The following is a 10,652-nucleotide window of genomic DNA, read 5'->3' on the forward strand; positions in this document are numbered from 1 at the left end:
AATAACGAAATCTTTCGTAATGATTTACCTGACCTTTCGGTTTTGAAGGGGTAACTTTGCGGTTTGGCCCTCGGTTATTTACCGATAGGGGCCTCGTGTTAATTACCCGCATTATTAAGTCCCCGGTTTATTTATTAATTATTCTGAAAGCCTTAACTTTCACTATTGACGCTTTTAACCCTTCTTCTACGAATTCGATCGTAACTTTCTTGTTTCATATCGAAACTTCGCGAAATTCATATATATTATTTTAGTGAGGGTATAATACCGTTACAAAGTCTTTGGGACGTTAAAGGGTCACTCAGAGGTATTATTAAACATGTTGACACAGTTAACCCCTGTAGTTTGTAATCTCTCACTTTCTTCCGCGTTTTGTTTATGTACGATCTATAATTTATTCGTTTGAAGGTTTAAGCATTATTTAGGGATACTATACAGTATATTTACCCTTGTTGACATTTATAACCCTCGAATTTATATACTTTCAAGGTTTGTCAAAATTAGTCCTTTATTTATTATAGATGCCACGTGTAAACAAATGACACGTGTTAACACATCATTGGACACAAAATTTCGAGGTGTTACATCCTCACCCCCTTAAAATAAATCTCGACCCGAGATTTACTCAAATAAATAGGGGTATTTTTCTTTCATTGTAGCTTCGACTTCCCACGTATATTCAGGACCTCTACGAGCATCCCATTTGACTTTTACAATCGGTACGTGCTTTCTGCGAAGCTTCTTCACCCGTCGATCTTCAATCGACAAAGGTTTTTCTATAAATTTTAAGCTCTCATCTATATGCACATCTGTGTGTGGAATCACCAACGATTCGTCGGCGAAGCACTTTTTGAGATTGCGGATGTGGAACACATTGTGAATTCCATTGAGCTCTTCAGGCAAGTTCAGTTTATAGGCAACTGATCCGACTCGTTCAATGACCTCAAAAGGCCCTATGTATCTCGGACTCAGCTTGCCCTTCTTGCCGAAACGCATCACCCCCTTCCAGGGTGATACCTTAAGTAATACCTTTTCACCCACTTCGAAGTGAAAATCCTTACGCTTTGGATCAGCGTAGCTTTTCTGCCTATCGCGGGCAGCCTTGAGACGTTCCCGTATCTGGACAATCTTGTCCGTTGTTTGGAAAACAATCTCTGGTCCCGATAATTGGACCTCTCCTACTTCCGCCCAACAAACAGGCGATCTGCATTTCCTACCATATAATGCCTCAAAAGGCGCAGCCTTTATGCTGGTGTGGTAGCTATTATTGTAGGAGAATTCGATCAGGGGTAGGTTTTTATCCCAGTTACCACCTAAATCGATCGCACATGCACGAAGCATGTCTTCTAGCGTTTGGATAGTACGCTCACTTTGACCGTCCGTCTGTGGATGGTACGCCGTACTAAAGTTTAAACGCGTGCCCAAAGATTGCTGGAAACTTTTCCAGAAGTGAGATGTGTATCTAGTATCCCTGTCGGAGATAATAGACACAGGTATGCCGTGTAAGGCTACAATCTTATCAACATAAAGTTGGGCTAACATATCGGAGCTATACGTCTCCTTGATGGGTAGAAAATGAGCTGATTTAGTCAGCCTATCGACTATGACCCATATTGTATCATTTCCTTTCCTGGTCTTGGGTAACTTGGTTATGAAATCCATAGTTACGCATTCCCACTTCCACTCGGGAAGTTCAGGCTGTTGTAGCAAGCCAGACGGCTTTTGGTGCTCGGCTTTGACTTGAGCACAAGTCAAGCACTTTGCTACATGGGCGGCTACAGACTTTTTCAAGCCTATCCACCAATAATTTGCCTTTAAGTCTTGGTACATTTTATCAGCACCAGGATGGACTGAGTATTTGGAACTATGGGCTTCCTGGAGAACAACATCTCGTAGTCCTCCATATATCGGAACCCATATACGTCCGTTCAGTCTAAGAATTCCATCCTTGCTAAGAGTCAACTGCTCCTCAGTTACTCCCAGCTTTTCATTAGGATAATTAGCTTCCAACACAGCCTCACGCTGCGCAGCTAATATCCTTTCTATCAAATTATTCTTAACCTCAATGCTCTTGGCATTGATTCGAATGGGTTTTACCCTTTCTTTCCTGCTCAAGGCATCGGCGACTACATTCGCCTTGCCGGGATGGTACCTGATTTCACAGTCATAATCATTCAGGGTTTCCATCCAACGGCGTTGCCTCATGTTCAACTCTTTCTGGTTGAACAGGTGCTGGAGGCTTTTGTGATCAGAATAAATCACAAATTTAATACCATAAAGGTAATGCCTCCACAACTTCAGTGCAAATACAACGGCACCCAACTCTAAATCATGGGTGGTGTAATTCTTTTCATGCACCTTTAATTGCCTTGAAGCATAGGCAATCACCTTGCCCTTCTGCATAAGCACACACCCCATGCCTGTGTGTGATGCATCGCAGTAGACTACGAATTCATCTGTACCTTCCGGTAATGTCAACACAGGTGCGTTGCTTAGCTTCTGCTTCAGTATTTCAAAGGACTCTTGCTGCTTCGGGCCCCAAATGTACTTTTCTTTCTTCTTGGTCAAGGAAGTCAAAGGCGCAGCAATCCTCGAAAAATTTTCAATAAACCTCCTGTAGTATCCTGCTAACCCTAGGAAGCTACGGATCTCGGTAGGCGTCTTTGGCTCTTGCCAGTTCATGACTGCCTCTACCTTAGCGGGATCCACTTGGATACCACGCTCACTCACAACGTGTCCTAAAAATTGAACTTCTCGTAGCCAGAATTCACATTTCGAGAATTTGGCGTAGAGTTTCTCACGCTGAAGTAATTCGAGAATGCAACGGAGATGCTTCTCGTGGTCAGCTTGGTTCTTGGAATAGATAAGGATATCGTCAATGAAGACTATGACGAATTTGTCCAAGTATGGCTTGCAAACGCGATTCATGAGGTCCATGAACGCAGCTGGTGCATTTGTGAGCCCAAAAGGCATCACTAGGAACTCGTAATGACCATAGCGAGTCCTAAATGCAGTCTTGTGTACATCTTCATCTCTGACCCTTAGTTGATGATAACCCGACCTTAAGTCGATCTTGGAGAAGTAGCTTGCTCCTTGCAGCTGATCGAATAGATCATCGATCCTTGGTAAAGGATATTTATTCTTTATGGTAACTTTATTCAGTTCTCTATAGTCGATGCACAACCGCATCGATCCGTCCTTCTTCTTTACAAATAGGACAGGAGCTCCCCAGGGAGATGAACTAGGTCTGATAAAACCTTTCGCCAGCAGTTCATCCAACTGGGTCCTCAGTTCTTTCATTTCCGTTGGCGCTAGTCTGTAAGGTGCTCTTGCTATCGGAGCTGCTCCAGGAATGATGTCAATCCTGAACTCCACTTGTCTATCTGGTGGCAAACCAGGTAGTTCTTCAGGAAAAACCTCGGGGTATTCAGAAATGACAGGAAGATCCTCGATCTTCGGCTTTGGTTCTTCAATTATCACCTGAGCCACGTAAATTACACAGCCTCTGTTCAAACACCTTGAAGCTTTCAGCATAGATACGTCTTCGGGAAATCCGTAATGCGTATCCCCTCGAATGGTAAGAGATTCACCACTCGGAGTCTTTAAAACTATTTGCCTCTTGCCGCAAATGATTTGGGCCTGGTTATGGAATAACCAGTCCATGCCTAGCACGATGTCAAAACCCGCAAGTTTGAAAGGAAGTAGAGATAAAGGAAAAGAATGGTTCCTAATGGATATTTCACATCCTTCTAGAATAGTAGAGACGGTTTCTATCGTGCCGTCTGCTAACTCTACTTCGTATTTCACGTCAAGGGTTTTGATTGGCACATTTAGTAGTTGGCAAAATTTCTGGTCTACAAAGGACTTGTCAGCGCCAGAGTCGAACAGTACTCTTGCAAATATATTATTTACGAGAAAGGTACCTGTAAGCACATTGTCGTCCTTGACCGCTTCCTTTGCATCCAAGCGAAAAACTCTCGCATTTGTCTTCTTAGTTTCTTCCGCCTTTTTGGCATACTTCGGGCAATTACTCTTTATGTGCCCCTTTTCATTACAATTAAAGCAGGTTGCGTCCTTTATCTTTTTGCACTCCACTGTCTTATGCTCCTTGGACTTGCATAGCCCACAGGGTGGAGTCCTTTGTTGCGACTGCGAACCAGACGCAAACCTACACTTTCCGGAGTGAGGTTTCTTGCAGACCTTGCAGTGAGGTCTTCCATCAGCTTGCCCCTCCTTCCTTGCCTCCGACCCTTTCTTGCCTTCACCGTTTCCACGGTGCTTTTTCCCAGACTTTCGTGAGGTATCATCCTCACGCTTTCGCTTTTCAGCCTCCTTGCTCCTTTGTGCCCTCAGACGGACAGCATCAAGTGTAAGAGATAAGGAGAGGTCAGTAACTGACCTGAAGGTCGTTGGCCTAGAGGCTTTTACGCTGGCCTTGATCGCCGGCTCTAAGCCCCCAATGAATCGGGCAATTCTTCGTGGTTCTGGTGTCACAAGATATGGCACCAGGCGTGACATAGTGTTAAAACTTGTCAGATATGCTTGACAATCCAGGTTTGTCATCACTAGTGAGACAAAATCTGCCTCAATCTTCTCAACCTCGTGCTGAGGGCAGTAGTTTTCTTTTATGAGGGTAATAAACTCCCCCCATGACATTTTGTACAAGGCAGACTTACCTGAAGCCTGCACCAGAGCTCTCCACCACGCCAGGGCCTCGCCCTTGAATGACTGGGACACAAACTTAACCACGTCCCTCTCAGCGCACCCGCTGATGTCCACAATCGTGTCCATCTCGTCCAGCCAGGTGATACAGTCAACCGCACCTTTCTCCCCTGTAAATTCACGGGGCTTACATGATACAAAGTATTTGTAGGTGCAACCCTTAGCACTGGACGCATCAGTATATTCTCTCTCGCGATGAACGCTGTGCTCAGTAGACGAATGCTTGTCGTCATCTTTCTTGGGTTCAGAGGGTGGTTTGGAGTGTGTCTTTGGTTTAGAGGGTGGTTTTGACACAGATCTGCCTTGAGACTCAGTATGTTGACGATCAATAGCTGCCTGGACAGCATTGTTGATCAGAGCCTTTAGCTGTGCGCCTGTCAAATGTACTGACGCATTGTCATAGTCATCTTCGTTTGTGTGGCTGTTCTCTCCATTGGGATCCGCCATTGTAACTTGAATCTGTTACAGAAGATAACAAAATTTTAATTTAGGAGATTATTATGTGATTGTCTTTTATGACAATTTGTCAACCATGGTACAGAGACCATATTCGGTTAACTTATCATCTCATTACATTAAGTATTAGGATTTGAATATATCCTATTTTAACTATATAAATAGTATTGGCGGCATAAAGCCTAATCACGATGATGTTTTATAATATTAGCCGAGATTCCAGAGAATCAAAGGCATAGAGAGTTGAACCGTAGTTCTTTTATCTCTTTCTGACAGAGAGTCATAGACTACTACTGCCTTTTGTCTTATAAGACAATATTTATGGCCCATAGGCACTACACCTCTAATGGATGTCTTAATATGGTTGGCCCGTAGGCACTACATCACTAATGGATGTTTGATAATATTGGCCCGTAGGCACTACATCACTAATGGATGTTTTAATAATTCTGGCCCGTAGGCACTACATCACTAATGGATGTTTTAATAATACTGGCCCGTAGGCATTGCATCACTAAATGGATGTCTTTATAGTACTGGCCCGTAGGCATTGCATCACTAAATGGACGTCTTTATAGTACTGATCACCTTCATTGGTGATTTAACCCACGATCTATATATCATTTAGTTGGGTTTTGAAATCCTCAAAGGATTATTGTATAAGAATGACGTGCGTGATTATAACGAATCACATCTGCCATGAATGTTAACATGCGTACAGAGGTTAACAGGGAATCAGAATCTTTTCAGCTAGGTCGTACCATCTTGACTGATCTTAAAAGACCCCAAGCTAGGTTTCACCCCCTTAAGATTCTTTATTAGGCAGATCAATATAAAAGGAATGGTTTTGATTTATTTTTATATATATTAAAACAAAACTCATAACATACATTCCGAAATTTCAAATACAATTACATATTGCCCTAAACGGGTCTTTCAAATAATACATACCTCCAGAGAGGTTTAAAATAAGTGACAAGTCCACGCAGGGACTAATACAAGATAGGTGTCCATGCAAGGACTAAATATAAGTCCACGTAGGGACTGAAATACGATAAGTTGTCCACACAGGGACTTATTTCAAAATAGAAATTACATTCGTACTACTATTAAGGGCTAGTGGTCACGTTTCTTCTTTTTGCCCTTTAGTAGGTTCGCCAAGCCCTTGAGAAATCCTCGGTGGCTTTTCTTTTCTTCCTCGAACTCTCTCTCCACACGATCTAGTCGATGGAGTATTTCTTCCTGTTCAGGAGGAGAAAATCGTGGTTGTGGCGCTTGATGCGGAACTGGAGGTCTGGGAGGTATTGGATACCCATGAGCTGAGTAGTCCGGGGGTCCCATGTTTCCATGTGCTCCGTCAGGGTAGCGCGCATTATATCTAGCCGACACCACATATGGGTCGCGCTCATAGCCGTAGTTGTATTGTGCTTGTGACGGTTCAAACGGGTTGTAAGCCGTTGGACCTGTGTAAGCTGGTATGGGTTGGTCATACCCAAATGGTGGCGAATTTCGTGCAGTAGGTGCGGAGTTCGCCTCCTGTATAGGACTTGAAGGTCCTTCTTCATGTAGTGGCGGATAGTGGCTACTACTAGAATGTCGAGGAGTGCTGAAGTGGTTACCCCCTCCTCCTCGTGTAGACATACGTGCATTGGTCCTCCTACGCCTCGGCGGATCAGGTATTACTGGTTGTGCCGGTGGCGGAGGTGGTGGCGTAACTGCCTCAAAGCGTGAATCCTCAGAGGGATCCTGTGGATGTCTCGGTTGTTGTGTCTGATGAGATGGTGTGTTGTACCACTCATGTCGGTCAAACAAGGCCATAAAGCTGTCTGGGCCTTGATACTGCGGACCGTGATATGAAGATCCATCAGATACTTCTATCGGATGCGTGGGCGTACCACGAGCTGGTTCAGTTGGATCCTCATCTTCCTCCATGGGATCTTCAGAAAAGTGGTCTTGAGGACCAAGCGGAACAAATCCTGAAGGTTCCTGTATGTAGTCAGCCGGATTAAACTGAGCTACGTAGTATGGAGTAGGGTCGTCATAATTCCGGTGCGAAACCGAACGTTGTAGAGGTATGAAGGAAGGTTGTGGGTTGTTGGGATTATTTTCTGAATCTGGCCCAAAGGAGTGCCGGTAGGATGGCGTCGAGCTGTGCGAAGTGGAATGCCTCGCTGGTTCGTATAGATCTCTTCGTCGTTGTGGCTCTTCGCTTCGTGTCATCGAAGGATGTCTTGTACCAGATGGCCCAGCTTCTTGATCGTGATGTGTCACGATTTCTCCTCGGCCTCTACGTCCCCTTCCTCTTCCTCGGAATATAACAGGTGGCATTTTCCTGCTCCAAAACTTATTAAAAATCAAATCGAAAATAAAGACAAAAAGGAGTATTAATCCGAATTTGTCCTAAGTTCTTGTCTAGACTCGAGTATGTGCAATTGTGTCACTGAGATTAAACACAATAGGATAGTGTTTAATTCACTCAATGTTGGCTCTGATACCAACCTGTCACACCCCGATTTCCACGTGTCTCACCGGTGGGCCCGGTGGGGGATTACCGTGACGATGTTGGCAACAATATAGTCAAACCACACAATTATATAATGCACAGCGGAAGCATAAGATAAATATATATAATTTCAACCTCTGATTGTGATATCAGAATGTATTACAGAAGTTGAATATCCACAGTGGATCGTAAATACAGATAAAGTATTGTTCCATTAGATACTGCAATCAAGCTTGCGAGGCTTATCCCGACGCTAGGGAGCTAATACCAGCCAATTACGTTTAGGTACCTGCACTTAATCTTTTTGGGGAAAATACGTCAGTTTACACTGGTAAATACATTCAACTGACACATTTGAAAATGTTTATTAAAATTGATTTGAATGCACAAGGCACAAACTCTTTTATAACTTGGGAAAATTCATAATGATCTTGTGAACGTTTTACATGTTCTTTTATGCGTTCAGTAGCCCGGGTCGTGCCGGGTTAAAGATTTATAGACACACCACGTTTGCGTAAAACCGTAGTATGAAAACCAACGGCTACGTCTTTTAATTTTAATATCGACACTTTATACCGGGTGTACGCCTACACCGGGATGTCGATGGTCGTGGCCATTTCGTAAAATGATGCCGAGGATATCCGGGACAACGGTCATTAAACCCCCCAAAGGCTTATAAGCAACAAAACTGTTTAAATGAGCCGATCATATTTAATCAATTAACCACCTAAGCGATGGAAGTATATATAATGCTCAATCAAGCGGTATTAATATACCGTAACCCAAGCCCATATAGGGGAAATAAGTCAAAAGTATTTACCTTTGCAAGTATTAATCCTTAATTTAGATCAAGTCACCGATAGCTTTTACTGGGGCTCCTAATCTGGAACGAAGGTTTTAATTAACCTCTTAGAATCCTAACGGTCCTTGTATTAGCCGTAGCTTAAACCGGTTGATTCCGATATATAGATATGGTTAATTCGCACGAAAAGGCGAAAACTGAGAATGGAGTATGATTTGGACCCAACAAGTTCAGTGACTTGTTTTATATGGGTTTATAGTTCATACTCTGGATTTTGGGGTTCAAATAATATAATTTGACCCATATCGGCTATTGCACGAAAACTAGTTCCACGAGCCGTACCGTGTGCGCAAATAGGCGAAACGGTTAATCATAAGAGTCGTACGCTTATTTCCTAAGTCAATATGCCTTAAAAGTATTTTGGTATCAGTAGGATACCTTCCGTAATGCCCGTAACGAGTCTAAGTTAATATTATGCCTTGTAGGGGCTTTTCGGTCATTTTAAAGACTTTAAAAGGGCTTTTCGAGTTCTACAGGAAATCTGAGTTTCCCGAACAGCTTATAAAGCTTAAAATACTTTATTTATTATTTAAAATCAGTGGCAACTGGAATCGGGTCAAAAGACCTTGTAGAACTCCCGTTTTGGCCAAAAAGGGCATATTCGGTATTTACCGAACCGTAGCCATAACCGCAGGTTATGAGCAAGGTAAAAATTATTAAAAATCTTTAAAATTCCCAAAATATTATTTTACCACAGTGGGTAAAAGTTTTGGTGCCGAAAACTTGGGTTAGATGAGCGTTATGCTAATTGTGCCGTTAATTACAAAACTTTCTTAAAAGTGCGCCTTTTAGCATAACTCTCATTCTAGACCTCGGATTGACGTGAAACTTCAGGGACATGCTTATAATTTAACAAGCAGGGTTTTGGTCCGTTCACGTGTTCGAAATACTCGTTTTAATTTTAAAATGCCGTTACGGTCAACTTTTAGGCGAATGACGGAAATACATAAAAGATTCGGGTAACTCATGAACCGACCACAGAGGCGTATACCAACATGTGACCTGGTCCTAAGAGAGTCCTAAGGTATATTTATACCTCACTAAAACGGGTCAGAACTGAAGTCAAAGCAAAAGTCAAACTTTTGCGACATTCGGCTCCAAACCGGTTCTATATAGTAAATGATCGATTCAAACGAGCGCAAACATGTTTATATACTTATTATCATGTTTAATGATTGTCAAAACAGGTTCCATAACATATACATTACAGATTATGCTTAAATCGCTAAAATAGCTTTCTGTTGACTTTTTAACCGCACGTTTGACTCGATAATTGACATAGTTAGAGTGGTGATCAGGGGGAACCATTTTAGAGGTTTAATACCCACATAAATACCAACTCATAACCATTTTTGATTCGTCATAAGACTGAACCATTTGCAAGATATTGCAATGACAACCGTTAGTTACGACGGTTGCGTTTATGAGCTATAACTATGGAAATGCAAGACCAAATTGATTGTGAACGACTTACAGAAGTGTGTTCTTGTTTATAGAGCAGAAGAGAATGCTTGGGAGCACTTAGAATGATCAGAGAAGTGAGTTTTGATGTTGTGAATGTTATGAGCACAATGGTGCTATTTATAGCCAAGATCAAGGCCTAAAATCATTACACAACATGCTACTACTGATCATGATGATGGGTAGATGTCCCCTGAGTGATATGGCTCAATTGTAGGGTGCCCATGCCTCTTTGATTAAGGTTTGATCGTTCAAATGGTCCAAAAGCCAAGTAGTTACTATAATTCTGCATCTGGGCACTTTACGCGGCCCGCATGGACATTCCATGCTTCTTTTACGCGGGTCGCCTAAAGTTCATATAACAGACGCGTTATTTAAGAGGCTCGCGGCCCGCCTCAACTAATGCTTAAACTTCACACGGGTCGCCTAAGGTTAAGATTTCAGGATTTTAAATCTTTTTGTAATGATTACTGAATCGGGCCATTAATAACGAAATCTTTCGTAATGATTTACCTGACCTTTCGGTTTTGAAGGGGTAACTTTGCGGTTTGGCCCTCGGTTATTTACCGATAGGGGCCTCGTGTTAATTACCCGCATTATTAAGTCCCCGGTTTATTTATTAATTATTCTGAAAGCCTTAACTTTCAC

This window comes from Helianthus annuus, chromosome 10 (genome assembly GCF_002127325.2).
Source record: "Helianthus annuus cultivar XRQ/B chromosome 10, HanXRQr2.0-SUNRISE, whole genome shotgun sequence".
NCBI classification, from domain to species: Eukaryota; Viridiplantae; Streptophyta; class Magnoliopsida; order Asterales; family Asteraceae; genus Helianthus; species Helianthus annuus.